The 20149-nt window shown below is 37.7% G+C and overlaps 1 long non-coding RNA gene across 2 annotated transcripts; it reads right to left on the reverse strand.

The window, feature by feature from the left end:
- Positions 1–6977: 6977 nt before the first annotated feature.
- LOC120291214 lies at positions 6978–8428 on the reverse strand. 2 transcript variants are annotated; one of them, XR_005549131.1, is made up of 2 exons: positions 7672–8428; positions 6978–7572 (listed from the first exon to the last, which is right to left on the reverse strand). It is a non-coding gene; the product is annotated as an uncharacterized LOC120291214 (long non-coding RNA). The 2 variants fall into 2 exon arrangements; XR_005549130.1 differs by having other exon boundaries at positions 6978–7591.
- Between the last annotated feature and the right edge of the window lie 11721 nt (positions 8429–20149).

Genomic DNA, 20149 nt, shown 5'->3' on the forward strand with positions numbered 1-20149 from the left:
AGGCTCGGTTAATCTAAGTAATAATTGACCAACCTCATCATATGTACCTTTCCTTAGACAACACCCTCAATCAAAGAGATCAATCGGTGAGAAAATAAGCTACTACCAATCCCTTTGGATTATAAAAATCTAGAAACAGCTGGTTAAAGGAATCACACGATAAATGAAAAAGTACACCAAAGGTTCTGCACCAAAAGAAAACAAATCAATCATGTGAATGAAATCCTGTGTATTGTGTGAAGCTAGAGTTCGGGGAAAAAAGCAAGAGAAATAACATGCAATATCTACACGATTTACCAGCAATTGATCTTGGGATTGCAGCATGCATTAAAAGAATGAAGAGAAGAACAAACCAGAACTTAACGGACCTCAAGCTTTCAGGACTCACTGGCAATCTTAACTTGTGTGGACCTTTCCAGACAAGAAAGAACTCTGAAAGAACAGCTTGTCCTTTAAATTGATGCTTATGCAAAGAGAAAGAACCATTACTGATCCAAGACACTCCATATTGAACTCGATGAGGTAAACTATTGCCTTTGACCAAACTCGACTTGCAAAGGAAAGAGAACATCTCATCCTTCCACCTGAACTAGAAGAAGACGGAAGTGGAAGAAAAGTTAGGAATTGATGCTTAAGCGGCAAGGAACAATATCCCTGATCATAGAGACTCCATATGGAACTTGGCCATGTGAAGTATTGCCCCGACTAAACACTGATCTTCGGAAGGAAGAGAACTAGATCTGATCTTTGGGATTAACTAGAAAATAGCAGTGAAGGACAAGTTCCATTCAATCCAATAATTGCCTAAAATCCAAGAAATGGAAGCTCATCCAATATCAAATAATTATCAACTCAGCCCCACAGAGAACGCGGCAGATCACCAGCTGTCAAAATGTTAGTCCATCGCTCATCCTAAAGACAAAGACTCCTACATCATCAGCTCAACTGAACAGTGCAAGATTAGATCATTGGTCCTCTAAAAAGCCCCAATGTCTTGTTCTATGTAACCAACTGACCAGTAGCATTGTGCTCATGGTCCTCAGAAGAACATGATCACTCCAGGAAGGAAGAAGCCACTGCCAATTCACGGAATAGTGAATACCAGAATCAGCTCATAATACGATTAAACGGAAAGATCGATAGATGATGAAACAATCACCAGTCAGAGGAGTGCAAACCCAACGATATGCACCACATGGCAGATTCCCAGAGAGGCGAGAATAACCTTCAGAAAATTAGCATGCAAATCAGGCCAAGTTAACAATTAATCAAGAAACAAAAAAGAAAAGAAGGATCAAGAGCATTTTGGGTATGATGTCTCCTCCTAAGAGTTCTTCACGAGGCTGTCAACGAGAAAGGAATGCATGCACAATCATAGACGCAAGATGAGACTGAAGGATAAGGACACAATGGAGGGATATTTCTAGGAAGGGGACACGGGCAAGTGGATTTGGATTGGATAGTGATTTGTTGTGGCACGTACACCCTGCAAAGAAAGAACCATCACAGATCATATGTTGGACAAACTCCACCCCTCCAAAGGAATGAGAATCGGTTTTCGCATCAATCGGAAAATTATGGGACTGGAGAACAAATTTCATTCAAACCAATAACTGCCTTGAGAGACAATAGAGCTTATCCACCCTAGGACAATCATCAGCTCGCAGCAAAGCACCCCCTGTCGAATCTGGCAAGACTCCAACCTGTGAGGGGATCAAGACTAGAAGACAATCAAGTCCCAAAGATAAAAAGACCGAAGAACAAATTTCAATCAAAACCAGTAAATTACAGCCTATCGCCTGAAAGACTACTTTCATCATCGCAACCAAAAAAGACAGCAAAAGATCATCAGTCCTCCAAAAAGCCCAAACACCTAGTTTTATGAAACAAATTGACCAGTGTTGTTCTTGACATCCTCAAACAAACAGCTTCGCTCCAAGGGGAAGAAGCCACTGTGAATTCACCAAATAACAAAATCCAAAAGCCACTCGTGAAACAATAAAACGGAAAGATCGATGGATGGGTGGATCAATTAAGGATCATAGGAAAAGCTAAACCAAACACCCATAACGACATCCTTAGACATCAAGAGATATGATCCAAGAGGAAAGAAGCCACTGTGAATTCACCGAATAACAAAAATCCAGAATAAGCTGGTAAAACAACAATGCAAAGATCAAGAGATCAATCAATCAATAACTTCCAAGAGTCAGCAAATCACACCCTGCCCAAATTATAACAAGTGCTATCTGCACAATCATTCTTGATTTTTTGCCAGCCATAACTTATTTATGCTATGATACAAAGTTGCACAATTTGCTCGACAAAGTGAGCAACTGACAATAGACAGATATGTCCAAAAGTCCAAAAATACAAGCAGAATTATACAAGGTTCCACTAGCTCATATACTGGCTAACACTAGATGCTTCGTAAGTAAAATTTTATCCAGAGATCACAGCCTTCCTTCTCCTTTCAAGGCCTATACGATATATCTGCCCAGAAAGGCTCAATTTCTTCACAAGGTCTTCAACCCAGTTAGTTTTTCTTCGCAAGTTAAACATCAGGTTTAGCTCAAACAACAAATGAACAAAATGATAATAAGTGCTATCTGCACAATTCATGCTTGATTTTTGCCAATCACAACTTACTTGTGCTATGATACAAAGTTGCACAATTTGCTCAACAAAGTGAGCAACTGAAAATGGATCCAAATGTCCAAAAATACAAGCAGAATTATACAAGCTCCATCAGGTAATCCGCTAGCTTATATACTCACTAATGCTAGATGCTTCGTTTGTAAGCAAAATTTTATCCAGAGATTACAGCCTTCCATCTCCTTTCGGGGCCTATACAATATATATGTTGCAGGAAGGCTCAATTTCTTTGTGAAGTCCACAGACCAATTAGTTTTTCTTCTCGAGTTCAACATCAAGTATAGCTCATACAACACATGAACCCTACCTGAAGCAACCCGTCCAGTGCACCATCTCATTCAAAGAGCAAGCTTGTAAAAGTTGGCCAAAACATCCAATCCATCCACTCTATGCATGCCCACGAGCATCCTTGCAGATATAGTTTTGAAGGCACAAAATAGAGCCAACTTCCTCAGAAGACAAAGATAATAGAATAGGAGTTTTGGAGAAAATTAGGGAAGAATCCATGTAGAGGAATTGTGCAAGCTCATGGCCCAGTAACTTTTCAACACACAAGCAATATAAAACTAATTTGTCAGCCAAATTTATATAAACTGGAACTTCAATATAAAGAGAATCCCGATAAGAACACTTCTACGGACTGCACCAAACCAATTCAAAGTAGAAACAAATAATCTACCATGATATTACTGAATATCGGCAATCAATTTCCATCTCACAAGGTAGACGCATCCAATAAGTCAAACTGCCATCAATGTGTGCCACCAAGTCACCAAGGAAAGCAACAACTAGACTTAGCCTTGAAAAAGGACTCAGTTGTAGTTTTATCTAGTGAAGTTCACAAAAAACGATTAGAGGACAACATCATCGAAGAAAGAGACTTTGTGAACTGGCTCCCAAAATTAACCAATTACACCAAAAATACCTCCAAAAGAAGAAAAAGTAAAAGCCCCAAATGACCAAGCTAAGCAACAACTAGACTTAGCCTTGGAAACAAGCCTCAATTGTAGTAATTTTTATCCATTAAAATCCGTAGGAGAAGATAGAGAGCAGGACATCATCAGAGAAAGGTACTTGAACTGGCACCCAAAATAAACCATTTATACCAAAAATCCCCCGGGAGAAGCAAAAAGCAAAAGCTTGCTAACTCAAATCATTCCCCTAAAAGTTAGTAAAATGGATGAACATACTACAACACAAACCAGGTCAAATTCAGCGTGATTTGCAACAAAAGGACTCAAACCTACAACAGGAAGAGAACTAGATGTTCATCGCATCTCCCCAAAAATAAAATAAAAAAGACGATCCCTATGGAAAGATCCAGACATCACTCATCACTCCAATCCACAAAGAAAAAAAAATTCAGCATCTCAACTAAACATAATTGCATTAATTAATAACCTCCTGCCTTCCCCAACTAAAGAACTAGGATTCTCTAACAGTTTCGTTCAATTAGAATCCTCACACGGTCCTTAGTGGGATTGCTCTAAACTGGAACAAGCACCAGTCAACGACTGAATAAGTCCGTATAGCATGGAAGCCACAAAATTAGTTGATATGATCAGCATTCGAACCTTAATAGCTTTGATAGACCTTTCTGTATAAAATCGGAGTTGTCATCAACATTCTCCTGAAAAAGACCCAGCCAGATGCTTCAAAATTCATGCCTTCAAAGCAAACACCAAAGCAAATGAAAACAATCATAAGGCAACCGTTTAGTATCTCCAATTACAAGGAAGATGACTCCGTACAACCTTCGCAGAGCCGACGAGATACAGTAGAAAAATTAATTAGAATACCCAGCCAGATGCTTCAAAATTCATGCCTTCAAAGCAAACACCGAAGAAAATGAAACCAGTCATAAAAAGATCACTCTAAAAGGAAAGATGCAACTGCCAATCCACCAAAATCCATATTCATCTCCATGATTCACCAGCAATCAATATCTGCATGATTTACCAGCAATCAATTCTGTGATTGTAGCGTATGCATTTTAAGAATGAAGAGAAACCAGCCAGAAACTCAAGCTTTCCAGACTCACAAATGATCCCTAAAACAGAGGATAGTCAATGATTATTCATCTTTCCCAATAGAATCTCTAAAGAAAGAAGATCTTGTTAAATGAAATAAAAATTATGGAGCTCGAAAGAACCGTCACAGATTGAAGGAAGTCCACATCGAACCACAAGAGGTTTGCATCAAATGAAAGAGAACATGGCCCCAATCATCTAACCATAACCCAGAAAAAAAACAGAAGCAGAGAGCAAACTTCATTCGAATCAATGACTGCCTAGAATCCACTAAGTAATTGCTTGTCCAGTTTTGAACAATCATCAACTCAGCTCCACAGAAGAACGCAATAGATCGCCATTTCTCAAACCCAGCAAAACTTCAACCTGTAGAAGAATTAGAAATTGACGATAATTATCTCATTTCTCCCTGAAGATAATCAACTAAAGACAAACCTAAATCAAAATTATGAAAAGCCTATAAATCTTCGAAGTTTCAGTACTGCCAGAAATCCACGAAGCTGACAATCCACAGAAGAAAGCACTTCTCAAAGCCCGGCAAAACTTAAACCTTCAAACGAATTAGAATTTGACGATACATCTCACTGCTCTCTGAATATATTCAACCAAAGAAAAACTTTATTCAAAACTGCAAAAAGCCTAGAAAGCTTAATAATTAGTCCATCGCCCATGCTGAAGATGTGAACAAAAATACTTTAGAACTCAAACAAAGACTGCATAATAGATCATCACTCCTCCAAGAAGCCCAAACACCTTATATCATGCAAACTGACCATCTTCTATGTATTTATCATCATTAGAGGACATGCTCCGATGGAGAGATCGCCCTCTGAGGACAGATGCAACTGCCAATCCACCGTGAAATACAGAATCATCTTGTTAAACAATTTAATGGAAAGATAAATCTATTGATGAGCCATCCACAACATCGCCTTATAAGTGAAAACACTACATATTATAACCTTTGGAAAAGTTTTGGCAAAAGGAAAATGTTACAACGAAAGATAAAAAGAAGTGTGAAAAACATATATGTTTTTGGAAAAGAACCTATCCTGAAAGTACCAAATAACATAGAGGAAAAGAGCAATAAGTAACACCGAAATAATAACTCAGCATAAGAAATTACCATCTAGATGACATCAATCTATCTAATATAAACACAAAGTAAACCTAAAAGAAATTCTTCGAATAAACCAATTTAACATACACACAAACTTCAAGCAGACATACACACCGAGTCAACAGAAATGCATATGCAAGAAACGTATTTCCAAGTGAGTGTGCAACAAAGTAAGTTGAAAAGGAAAAAGTGATAGATAAGATGCAGAATAATTCCATTAAGGAATTATGGGACTGGAGTACAAATTTCATTCAAACCAATAACTGCCTTGAGAGACAATAGAGCTTATCCACCCTCGGACAATCATCTGCTCGCAGCAAAGCACCCCCTGTCAAATCTGGCAAGACTCCAACCTATGAGGGGATCAAGACTAGAAGACAATCAAGTCCCAAAGATAAAAAGACCAAAGAACAAATTTCAATCAAAACCAGTAAATTACAGCCTATCGCCTGAAAGACTACTTTCATCATCTCAACCAAAAAAAGACAGCAAAAGATCATCAGTCCTCCAAAAAGCCCAAACACCTAGTTTTGTGAAACAAACTGACCAGTGTCGTTCTTGACATCCTCAAACAAACACTTTCGCTCCAAGGGGAAGATGCCACTGTGAATTCACCAAATAACAAAATCCAGAAGCCACTCGTAAAACAATAAAATGGAAAGACCGATCGGCGGATGGATCAATTAAGGATCATAGGAGGAGCTAAACCAAACACCCATAATGACATCCTCGACATCAAGAGATATGATCCAAGAGGAAAGAAGCCACTGCAAATTCACCAAATAACAAAATCCAGAATAAGATGGTAAAACAACAATGCAAAGATCAATCGACCCATCAATCAATAACTTCCAAGAGTTAGCAAATCACACCCTGACCAAAATGATAACAAGTGCTATCTGCACAATTCGTACTTGATTTTTTGCCAACCACAACTTATTTATGCTATGATACAGAGTTGCACAATTTGCTCAACAAAGTGAGCAACTGACAATAGACAAATATGTCAAAAAGTCCAAAAATACAAGCAGAATCATACAAGCTCCATCAGGTTTCTGGGCCTATACGACATATCCTGCAGAAAGGCTCAATTTCTTTGAGAGGTCTTCAAACCAATTATTTTTCTTCGCAAGTTCAACATCAGGTGTAGCTCATACAAGACATGAACAAAATGATAACAAGTGCTATCTACACAATTCATGCTTCATTTTTTGCCGACCACCACTCTTGTGCTATGATACAAAGTTACACAATTTGCTCAACAAAGTGAGCAACTGACAAGATACAAATATGTCTACGAGCAGAATTATACAAGCTCCATCAGGTATTCCAAAAATACAAGCAGAATCATACAAGCTCCATCAGGTTTCTGGGCCTATACGACATATCCTGCAGAAAGACTCAATTTCTTTGCGACGTCTTCAAACCAATTAGTTTTTCTTCGCAGGTTCAACATCAGGTGTAGCTCATACAACACATGAACAAAATGATAACAAGTGCTATATGCACAATTCATGCTTCATTTTTGGCCAACCACAACTCTTGTGCTACGATACAAAGTTACACAATTTGCTCAACAAAGTGAGCAACTGACAAGATACAAATATGTCTACAAGCAGAATTATACAAGCTCCATCAGGTATTCCACTAACTTATATATTCCACTAGCTTATATACTCGCTAACGCTAGATGCTTCGTTTGTAAGCAAAATTTTATCCAGAGATCACAGCCTTCCATCTCGTTTCGGGGCCTATACAATATATATCCTGCAGGAAGGCTCAATTTCTTTGTGAAGTCAACGAACCAATTAGTTTTTCTTCTCGAGTTCAACATCAGGTATAGCTCATACAACACATGAACCCTACCTGAAGCAACACGTCCAGTGCACCATCTCATTCAAAGAGCAAGCTTATAAAAGTTGGCCAAAACATCCAATCCATCCACTCTACGCATGCCCATGAGCATCCTTGCAGATATAGTTTTGAAGTCACAAAATAGAGCCAAATTCCACAGAAAACAAAGATAACAGAATAGGAGTTTTGGAGAAAGTCAAGGGGTAAATCCATGTAGAGGGATCGTGCAAGCTGATGGCCTAGTAACTTTTCAACACAGAAGCAATATAAAACTAATTTGTCGGGCAAATTTATACCAACTGGAACTTCAATATAAAGAGAATCCCAACAAGAATGCTTCTACGGACTGCACCAAACCAATTCAAAGTAGAAACAAATAATTTACAACAGGAAGAGAACTAGACGTTCATTGCATCTCCCCAAAAATAAAAATAAAAACAGACGATCCCTATGGAAAGATCCAGACATCGCTCATCGCTCCAATCCACAGGAAAAAAAAAACAAAATTCAGTTTCTCAACTAAACGTAATTGCATTAATTAATAACCTCCTGCCTTCCCCAACTAAAGAACTAGGATTCTCTAACAGTTTTGTTCAATTTGCATCCTCACACGGTCCTTAGTGGGATCGCTCTAAACTGGATTCTCTAACAACTGAACAAGTCCGTATAGCATGGAAGCCACAAAATTAGTCGATACGATCAGCGTTCGAACCTTAATAGCTTGGATAGACCTTTCTGTATAAAATCGGAGCTGTCGCCAACATTGTCCTTAAAAGACCCAGCCAGATGCTTCAAAATTCATGCCTTCAAAGCAAACACCAAAGCAAATGAAACCAATCATAAGGCAATCATTTATTATCTCCAATTACAAGGAAGATGACTTCATAGAGCCGATGAGATACAGTAGAACCATGAATTAGAATTCCTGGTCAAAAGATCATCATTGGCAAATGATCACGCTGCAATTGGAAATCCATAAATTTATAAGCAGTAGAGTTCGCCCATCGTACATTAGGTATCATAAGAGATCAGGAGGGGTCCATGCTTACCAGATATGTTAAGACCTCAAACCAAGGCTTATGCAGGATTGTCATCTAACCCTTCAGTTTCACCCATCTAAAAATAACTACAAAATTTGACAAACAGGCCAACCAAGCACCAAGTGTCTGCTTCTCCCAGCCAGACCAGCCACGTCTGCTGACAGCATACAAGGCACAACATAGCTTTGTGATGGATAAGACACAAGAGAATCAGCAGAAAGGAGAGAACCGGTCAGAGTGCAAGCAATGCCAAGGGAGTTATGTCTAGATGGCTGTCCTGTCTACGTCCCCATGTGAGGCCTGATCACATATGCCAATCATGAATGAAGCACGAGAAGAAAGAGACCTTCTAGTTATGAAAGGTACCTACGTGGAATATTCAGAAATTAGGCAAAATCACAGTACCAGTTCATCTTTTCAGAATGAGATGCTAACAGTTTGCAAAGAAGCATAACTTAGGTCCTGTCAGAAAAGTCTTCATACCGAGAACCTAGCATATTCAGAAATTAGGCCCTCAAGGTAGCACTACAAACTGAAAACAACCCATATCACCTACAAAACACGTCATTTGTAAAATGTCCCCGACAATCACTGTATCAGAAGTGGAAAAGTATTGCACTACCAATTCACCGAACAACGAGAATCCAGAATAAGCTGGTCAAAAACAGCAACGCAAAGTTCAATCGATCGCCCGATGAATCACTAAGCAATCAAAGGATGAGGCGTAAACCAAAGAATTCCGATAACCAGTAGGAATCGTAGGCCAAGCGAAACCCTCAAGGATCTCCGCAACCAGATGATGCTTCACAAAATCAGACAAGAAAGAAGAAAGCAAAATGAGGACACCATCAACAAAATCAATCAATCAATCAATCAATCAATCTAGAAGCGGAAAACAAAAAAAAACAAAAAAAGAGAAGAAGGAAGGGCCGATGAAGAACGCCTAAATCAACGATGACGAAATTGCAGAAGAAGCCATGGGGGAGAGAGAGTAGAACCAGGAACGCGGAACGAGAGCAACGGATACGAATGAGCACGAGAGGAGAAAAGGATACCCCGACCTCGGGTCGACCGTTGATGTAAAAATGTATCCGCAGCGAGGATCGTGATTTGGACGGCTGTGATCTGCTGACTCTTCAGTTTAGGAATTTCGACCGTTGCTTGACACGCTCGCCGTGAGAGAATTCACGATACACGCCCGCTACGAATCATCTTCGACCACGTGTCAGTCGGTTGCTAACGGTCGTGTCCTGGCTTTCCCGCCGAAATTTAGTGATTGAAAATAATATTATTTGGATTTAAAAAAATTAGGGGTAATATTACTACTTACCTACCGACCCATGTTTTTTAATTTGAAAATTATTTTCACCTAGCTTATTTAAACTTAGCTGAAAACTGTCATCTAATTTTTAAATGTGATATCTATCGTTTTATAAGAATGTGTCTTTTATTGGAATTTGTTATTTTCTTAATATCCCAAGAACAACTTTCTTTATTTGATGACTATCTAGAATCCGAAAACATTGTTGATTTAGAAATTGTAATGTGGCAGTCTTTCTTACATGCAACACAAGAACTTATTAAATTGCATGATGGTCCATATTTTCAAAGGGGATTGTGACGTCCGTCGAATTTCAACAATATAATTAATCCTCATTTCAATGAATTCATGCTCGCCTTTTTTTCCTCTTTCAATTTTATCCCTACCTTGCTAGGCTATCAAATCCCCACCTTTCCAAATTATATCAAATCAATTCCAAAAATAGATTCCCTAAAATTAAATCATTCTAATTACCTTTGGCCCTTCCCAGCCTTTAAGTATTTATAGCATTGCAATTAAGATTATTTTCTAGAAGACCCAATTTTTTTCAGAGGACGGTTCCACCGGCATTACAGCAGAGGCTATAGAGCATGATCCGGTTGACTGAAGGTCGAAGGCCAAGGATTTTGAGGAGTTTTAGGTCCGCGCCGGGCATGTCCATGCCGGAGAAGGAACAGAAGACAAGGTGGGTGACGGTCGACTTCGGTTGGCCCCATTCTTTGATGGCTTTCGCCGCAGCTTCCATGCCGAGCTTCGGGATCATGTCGATCGTCAAATCTTGACGTGAGTTTAGCAATACGGCACCGTAAGAGCATAAAGCTGGGTTTTGCTTGAGAATTTCTTCGTTCAAGTGAAAATATCGTTTCTTTATCGCAGATTTCTCACCATCAAAGAAGCATCATCAGAAAGCCGAATCAATTTTGAAGAACCATTACTCATAGAAAAGCATTGCCATCAGCATCGTTGAAAAATATGCTAGAGTTTAGGATGAGTTAAAAGAAATGAAAAGCCTAGTGCATCTGAACCCATTATTGACTAAATTCTAGAATCATTATGTCTTAATTGGATGGGAGAGTATAGATCGGAAAAAAAGGGTATTCGGGGAATTATAATTGGATATTCTAGCTCCGACAAATTAAAATTTCAGTCTGTAAACATTCTTATTTAAGTCACCCATCAGAAGTTTGGCTTGCGTTTTATATAGACAGTGAAGTTATCGTGCATTTCATTGGCCTGGTGTCTACATACCAAGGTGGGCGTGCTTGTGGAGTCAAATGATCTTGTTAAAAGTCGAAGACAGATGGAGAGGGACGCATTGTTAGACAGGGATGAAGATTTATGTCCGTCATTTAGATTTGTTTGCACTAGTAGAAGAGACAGTATATGTATTATGTACAGCAGGCAAGATTGTTTACTAAAGATGTGTTTACTTTTAATTAATTTGGTTATCATAATGTGGTTAGTCATAGCTCACTTTGATTATGTCTAGTCCATTTTCAACATAAAAAGGATGACAGGTAAAAGTGTCGTTTTCTGAATTCAGCCAAATCAAAACGGTGTTGATGTGACAAAAGCATCTAGTACAGTTTTAATCTCTTTGTTTCTTTATATTGATTAGAACTCTCAAACAAATGAGTTGGGTTTTGATAAAAAAAAAAAAAAAAAGAAGAAGAAGAGTGAGTCGGGTTATAAATGATCCGATCCATATCAACTAATCAATTTATTTCTGATCCATTTATTCGTAATACAAATTCTTTGACCTACACCCATTTGTTAAAACACTTTTCACCTTGCTAACTGCAAGCGAGCTGGCTTGCGGGCAAGGGTCATGGTTGTTGCCATGTTCAGGCATGGATCGCAACCCTCACTCGTGATCGGCAAGAGCTTCACGGACCTCACTTGGCGTCGACAAGCCTATGACTGGCAAGGGTCAATTGGGGCTGACCTTGCCGAATTTCATAGAAGAAAAAGAAACATAAAAAAGTTATGAATTCTTTGAAAGACGATGTTTATGATTCACTTAAGTTTACTAGGTAACCCAATTATGGCTCGTTTAAGATCTATTTCGTTGTTTTTTTTTTTTTTTTTTTTGGGTTGATAGATCCATTTAGCTGTTAGGTAATTTATTTATGACTCACTTGAGCTTATTTTAAAACTAAGGACAATCCATTTATGATTCCCAATTAAATAGGATTTAAACTATTGGTTCTAGTATCATTTTGCCATCGCTAATTTTGATGAATGGCAAACGGGAATAAGTCCATAGAATAAATTAGATAATCTCACATATTTTGGTGAAAAAAGTGAAATGCATACAAAACCAGCATCCTAAAATAGGTAGTTTAAAGAGTCTCATTGTTTAGGAAACTGAGGTTATATTTAGTCTCTCTATGTACACCAAGCAATGAGGCCTCTCCTTTAGTTTGGGGAAATTACTCGAAAAAGTCCTAAATTAATTGTAATTTTTCCAATTTAGTCATACACTATTTTTTTTACCAAATCAGTTTTAAATCCTTTATAATTGTGCAAATTCAATTCATCCAACCACGTTTGATCGACTAGTGTTGACATGGATGTCGCCAGCACCTGCATACAACTTTTTAATATTTTATATTGCCCTCTCTCTCTCTCTCTCTCTCTCTCTCTCTCTCTCTCTCTCTCGTTGGCCGCCTTAGTTGGATGACTGAACCTCCGCTTTAACTAGTTGCCAAAGAATATGAAATAGGAGGGAGGAGGGAGGAGGGAAAAAAGAGAGAAAAAAATTAAAAATTAAAAATTAAGAAAATAAAATATTATTAAAAAATTATTCTTTGCAGCCGACCAACGTCCATGTTAGCACCGATTGGCTAAATTTGGCTGGATGGATTGAATTGACATAGTAGCAAAAATTTTAGGACTAAATTGATAAAAAAAAATGGTTTATGACTGAATTGAAAAATTGCAATAAATTTATGACTTTTTTGGTAATTTTCCCTTATTAGTTTGGATTATTCTATATTTATTTTACAAATACAAATGACCTTATGAGTTGGGTTGATATACACAAACCGTGCATGGTTATGAGTTGTGCACCGTAACCTTCTCATTTTTGGTTAAATACACAAAACTTGCTCAACGAAATGTTTTTTGAGTTGCAATCTTGAAATATTTCCTCTTATTGTTCTATTTGAAAACATAATGGTGTGTTTGCGTGATGATAACTAAGTTGTAAGGTAATTAAACATGATTTTTGGTATATTTCATAGCTACTACAGATGTGTTGTTGAAAATGTACCAGTGTGTTTGCATTATGTTAGCCAAGCAGTGAATCATTAAACATGATTCCTAGGAATATTTCATATTTGTTGCTCATATAATTTTACTGTAAAAAATGAAACCGAAAAAAGAAAAAGAAAAAAAAGATTCTCAAGTAGATCTTGGAATTGGACCAGTAAAACATGGTAGGCTTTACATCCGGTTATAGGGAAGATATGGCAGGTTTTAAATTCCAAAAACTGGGAGTTAGTTATAGAAGGCTAAGTTCTAAATTTCAGGTCTGGAACCTACCTATCTAAGAACCAATCACCCTTAATCACTATAGCCCATTTTGAAAGGTACCTAGTCATGCAATTGAAATGTAATTACTATGATCATAACTAATAATAGAGTGGCCATGGAAACTAATCTCGAGAATTCAACGCTTATCTTCTCTAAATATTAATTTCTTTTATGTAATTGAAATGCACAGTAAAACAACGCACTCTTGGACTTAAAAGCACAAGAAAGTTGTTTTTGGATGATCTGAAACAAGCATGTGGGCTTACAAATGCGGACGAACTTCTCCTTCATATCGGTCAAATGCTGGGTGTTGGTGACGCAAAACAAGAAGTCAGGATAGTTGTCCTAATTCAAACAGTTTGAAGAGTTGACTGTGCCAATGGCAAGAATTGCTGCTGGAACTTTGCACTCACGGGACTCCTCCATCGCTGATATTTCAAGTAGAAAGATGCATGAGCTCAAATAGGGATTACTACTATATATGGAAGCATGAATAGAGGGTGGGTAACAATTAATCAAATTCCTATTTAGATTAGATGGGTCCTTAATTCCCACTAGGATAGGGTTGCTAGGGCGGGCATATATATGTGTTGCGTGGGGCTGATGCATTAAGAATGTGTTTGGCGGCATGGCGCTGGAGCATTAAACTCGGTCCAATTTCATCGTTTGGTCCAATTTGATGGTTGAACCTTATGAATAACGGACCGGGAAATTAGACGAGTTTTAATAATGATGTTTTAAGAAAGAAATGCTCCAGAATTTAAGAGAGGTTTCGGAAAGTATGGGCAGCTGTTGAAACAAGGACTGCGACGAAGCAATCTTTGTCCTCTTTCAAATCAATTCGGCTTAGGCTAAGGAGCGCGGCAATTGCTAGTGGTTTATACGGTCATGTTCCACACGTCGAGTGGGATATAGAAAGTCTAGAAAATTTTTATTAAGTCATATTCGCAAGTAATTAGTCTAGACATTCCATGATCAGATGCAGCCAAAGTCATGTTCAGTGCTAGACTTGAGAGGGGTAGCAACGAACAATAGCCGTCACGATGAGACGCAATGCCTTATCTCTTGAGATTAGTGTTTGGAACAATGTGGTGAATGTTTTAGGCTTTATTCTTTTCACGAAAAATGAATTTGTGTGAAAAATATTTTCTCTAAAATTGATCGCTCGTATTGCTTACATAAATGAATGAACAAAAATTATTTTCATCATCCACGAATATGTTTAAATATAGATTGTAGTCAATAATGAAAATATTTTAAATTGCATAATTATTGTGCGATATAAGGGATTGATTTGAGAAAATATTTTCTAAATTAATTATTTTACGTGAAATAAATGGAGAATTAGCTACTATTTACATGGTAACAAGGGATTGATCTATGAGGTTAGTGTAAGATTCTACGAGACTACTATGCGGCCACTCAAAAAGTTTGAACTATTAAATCATGAAATTGTTGGGGTTGTTTGCATAGACTTTTAATTTTGTTTTTCACTCAATGTAATTTTTTTTTGACAAAAGCATATTAGATTTTTATAATAAAAAGCACCTAAAACTTTCACAATAAGAAAGTGTTAATACGTAAGTTGGACATTTTTATTTTAAAATTTGGGTACAATTTTTAATTTTGGAGGAAAAGCAAAAAAAAAAAACTTTCACTTTCACTTTTTCTTTTACTTCTACTTAATCCTAAACAAAGAAAATCTTAAATATTTGAGCACACTCTCCCATGCATAGACTATAATTTGATCTAAGCCCAATGGTCCCTTGTAATTGACCGAGTGGAGATATGCTATTCCACACACTGTACCAATCTACTATCCCTTCAGCCGGATTTTGCCATGAGCCCAGCCTAACTTCCGCCCTAAACCCATCGGCATCAACCACCGTCGCTGTCACACCTTTGACCACAGCGGCCGCTGGCCACAACTAGCGCCGCATTAATGATGAACACCATTGGCATTATTGAACCACCATGTCGATCTCCATTGTTCTCAGGCATGACTCGAGGACCCCTCTTTCTTGTTTGTCCATCTTCTCTATGGCTGTTCTACTAGACAGGGTTGGTGTCAGGTTCATCGCCAGTTGGAGAGCCTGTAAATGCCCGCTTTGAGTCAGCCAGGTTGCTATTTACAAGCAATCACTCATCGACAATAATAAGCCTTTAAGATGTGGAGGCTTCTCAACGTCATTGACACCTAAATCTTGACGACCAATTTAGTCAATTACTGTATTTAAAATAATGAGTCGATCCCAAACCCTAAACAAAAATATCACTTGTTTATTCACATTTTGCGTTTTAAGTCATCAAATGAGTTCCCTATGATGCTATCATGGACTGATGCATGCAAAATCACTTTTTGTAGTGCAACGCCACCACTGAAAAGCATACGTAGGACCTGAAGTTAGCTAGCCATTCACATGAGAAAGTACTCGTGGGAAGAAATACAAAACAAAAAATAAAAAGAACCGGCTGAGATGTGGATTGATGGAGAATATTCTGGCTTCTTGCCTTTCAAAATCAAGGTTAACACCTATAAGTAGGGGTTTGTACAAACTCTCAATATACATCACACACAGAACACATTCATAAGAGTTCTCTTTTGAAGTCGAGGACCATTAAGGTCCTCCCCCTCTACTTTTGGGTGATTGACTATTACCTAATTCAAAGGAGATCCCCATCATTTTTGAGGTCCATTGTACAGGCATACTCTACTTTGGGCTCATCGCCTATTAGCTAACTTAAATAGGGAATGGAGAAAGATAATTTAACAATCAAGTCAGACCTTTTGACATTGGTAGATGCAGTTTTAAATCCAAGTTTGACCTCATGGAAGACACGCATCTAGTTGGTTGAGTGTGTTGAATTGCTCCATTATTCTCCAAGCTCCAAATCCAACACTGTAGAAGAGACGCTAAATTTATCTCGAACCATGTCGTCAAAGCCCATAGATGCAATTTCCTTCCTTAAAATTGGGTTGTTTCACTTCCTCAGTATCTTTTCGACCTTTTATGTACCGAAATCCATTTTATAGTCCGTTTGATGTTCTTACTTGAATGAAGCTCCTATATTTCAAAAAAAGGGGGGAGGGGAACACCTGCCGGTGTTTTTAATGGGGGCACAACTTTTTCTATTTGCTTAATCGAATGCATTGAAATTTGGTCTATTCAAACCCATTAGTTGGCTGTAAATTTTTTTATTTGGTAATAACCAATGAGTCGGTTACCCATTTTCATCTCTACTTGTGGGCAACTTATTGAGATAACAATCACGTGATGACTTAAATAACCCTCAACCCCTTATATTTGAGCGAAGGAATTTTGTAAAATAAGTTTATCAATCTTTATATCTAGCGGTATTCTTGCATGCTACTTTTTTGTTGGCCAAATCTCCAACCCCTTTGCATAAACCCAAAAGATGTAACCTACTTATATTTGGGCCTGGACAAAAATTCCCGACTACTAAAATATTAACACCGTTAGCCATGTTGGCAGCTATTGGATATTTAAACGTTAAAAAAAAAGTTTATTATTTTTGCCTCCCGAGTAAAAATGTGCTTTTGTTGGACATTAAAAAATTAAGCCATTTTGTCTCTCAGGTATAATTACGAGACATTTCCATTTGGCTGTGGTTCATGAAAGATGGTCATAAATACGAGACTTAAGAAACTTTTGGGCTTGTAGCAAGGGTAATTGTTAGTTTTATGCTTAATCTTGAAAAGTACTTTTATGCTAATTTTAGGCACGTAATTATTTTGTAAATTTTTGAAATTGGAATAACATGTTTAATTTTTGGTGAGAAATCAAGAAAGTATTTTTATGCTCGATCCTTGCAAAGCTCACAAAACTTTTGTTCTCATTGGATCCCGATGCATGCAAGGGTTGTTCTTGTATGTTCGATCGGTTGTCGGTAAGTGCTAAATTAATCCGAGGTATAGTAGCACTTACGGCTGTGAGGGAATATGGATTTAATAAATTGTTAATTGTAATAAATTATTACACTATTCTTTATATAGTTCTTCTCCAAGTAAATCCCATCACCTCTCCTCTTAGTCCCAATCATTTGGGGGGAGAACAAGATGAATGGCGAGAATTTAGACTTCGTATCGAATCAAAAGATAGGAATAAAAAATCGATCAATTCTAAGACTTTCTAGCAACCCTTAAACTTAACTATCTCCTCCTAACATTGGGAAGCAAAGTAGGGAATTGCATATTCTAAAAGCTTCAATTCTTCAGTGACGAGATGATTTTCATTGAGTTCCATTTGGCTCTAATGCTACCATGACTTTGGAGAGGGCGATCAATGGTATTTAGGTTGCGACAACTCTGCCTATCTTGCATGAGTTCACATACAATGGAAAAAAAACTGAATCTAGAATTAGATTCTCTCGTGATACTGTAATATACATTACCCATTTTTAGATCTCTACTTGTTGGTCAATCATTTGATGACGTAATAACCCTCAACCCTTACATTGTTTGTGAGCCAAATCTCCAACCCCTTTGCATAAACCCCAAAAAAACAACCAACTTATATCTGGGCTTGGACAAAAATCGCCCGACTATTAAAATATTCACATCCTTAGCCATGTTAGCAGCTACATAGGATAGTTTAAACTTTAATTATTTTTTTTTAATTTTAGCCCCTTGAGTAAAAATATGCTTTTGTTGGACATAAAAAAAAAAAATTAAGCCATTTTTGTCTCTCGGGTGCGATTCTGAGACAATTTCAGTGGATTTGGCTGTGGTTCGTGAAAGATGGTCATATATATGAGACTTAAGAAACTTTTAGGCTTGTAGCAAGAGTAATAGTTAGTTTTATGCTAACTCTTGCAAAGTACTTTTATGCTAATTTTAGGCACATAAATATTTTGTAAATTTTTTAAATTGGATTAACATGTTTAATTTTTGGTAAGAAATCAAGAAAGTATTTTTATGCTAAATCCTTGCAAAACCCACGAAACTTTTGTTCTCATCGGATCCTGATGCATGCAACGTTCTTGTCTGTCCGATCAGTTGCTAGTATGTGCTAAATGAATCTGAGGTATAGTAGCTCTTGCGGTTGCAAGGGAATAAAGATTTAATAAATTGTTAATTGTAATAAAATTATTACACTATTCTTCATATAGTTCTTCTCCAAGTAAAACCCATCACCTCGCCTCTCGAGTCCGAATCATTCGGGAGGAGAAGACAAGATGAATGGCGAGAATTTAGACTTTGCATCAAATTGTAAGAGTAAAATAAAAAATCGATCAATTCCAAAGCCTTCTAGCAACCCTTAAACTTAACTATTTCCTCCTAACATTGGGAAGCAAAGCAGGAAACTGCAGATTCCAAAAGCTTCAATTCTTCAATGACGAGATGATTTTCATTGAGTTTCATTTGGCTCTAATTCTATCATGAGGTTGGTGAGGGTGGCCAATGGTACTTAGGCTATGACGACTCCACCTGTCTTGAATGATTTCACATACAATGGAAAAAATTGAATTTAAAATTAGATATTTTGTAGATACCGTGACATACAACATGAAATTCTTGCAATCACAGGAATATTGAAATTCGAAAGAAATTAATAGTAAGTCCTTTTCATTCTGCTTAGCTTTTCATGGTTGATGAATTTTGATTTGGGTGCAAAATAATGTGGATCTTTGGTGAAAGTGAGCAATTTTAACATTTGAGAAAATATTTGGTATAATTGATTCGTCAACTCAACAATATAATAAGAGCATGCTTTTTTTACTCATCTTTCTATATAGACACTCCCTTTTCCTCGTCTTCATTACGCGAGCAGAACCAGAAACGCGTAATGAAGACGAGGAAGAGGGGGAGAGGACGGTTATTTATAGGAGAGGATACACCGACTTCGGATTGACCGTCGATAATAAATAAATCCGAAGCAAAGGTCGTGATTGGACGGCTGTGATCTTTGACGTTTTAATTCAGGAAAGTCGGTGGGCCGCCAATTCCAAGCATTGCTTGAGACGCATGCGGTATCGCGTGAAGAATTGGGAAGGCACGCTCGGCATGGATCATCTTTGAACATCTGTCCTGAGTTGGTGTGATCGTGTCCTTCCTTCTTGACATGGATAAAAAGTAAATAAAACCGTAAAAAATGCACCCGAAAATTTAAGTGGTTCGGCCCAGTTGACCTACATCCACGGATGAAAAGGAGCGCATTATCTTTATGAACCAAGAATTACAACATGGCCAGCCATCTAGATTCAATTGCTCCCTTGGCAACACATATTCCAACAATCTCAAAAACATTTATCTTTACTTGAGCAGCAACGAGTGGGCCTGGTCCAACTCTCCCCCGGCCACACCACAATGAGGGCCCGACGACTCTTTATCTCGTAGATGTTCCTGGTAATTCAACTACGACAGCAGAAAACAAAAGTATTCAAAAGAGCAGCAAGTTCCCTACTACATATGGGATAAAGTATTGTTCGACGGCCACTGCATTGCTGGAATAGCCTTCCTCGCCCCAATTTTTTACCAATCGGAGGTTGACACAATAGTTGCATAATCTGCACTGGTTTCCAAATTTTTTATGGCAAGACCAAACTATTCACAAAACACATGTGTTACTGT

The sequence above is a fragment of the Eucalyptus grandis genome, chromosome 3 (assembly GCF_016545825.1).
Source record: "Eucalyptus grandis isolate ANBG69807.140 chromosome 3, ASM1654582v1, whole genome shotgun sequence".
Taxonomy (NCBI): domain Eukaryota; kingdom Viridiplantae; phylum Streptophyta; class Magnoliopsida; order Myrtales; family Myrtaceae; genus Eucalyptus; species Eucalyptus grandis.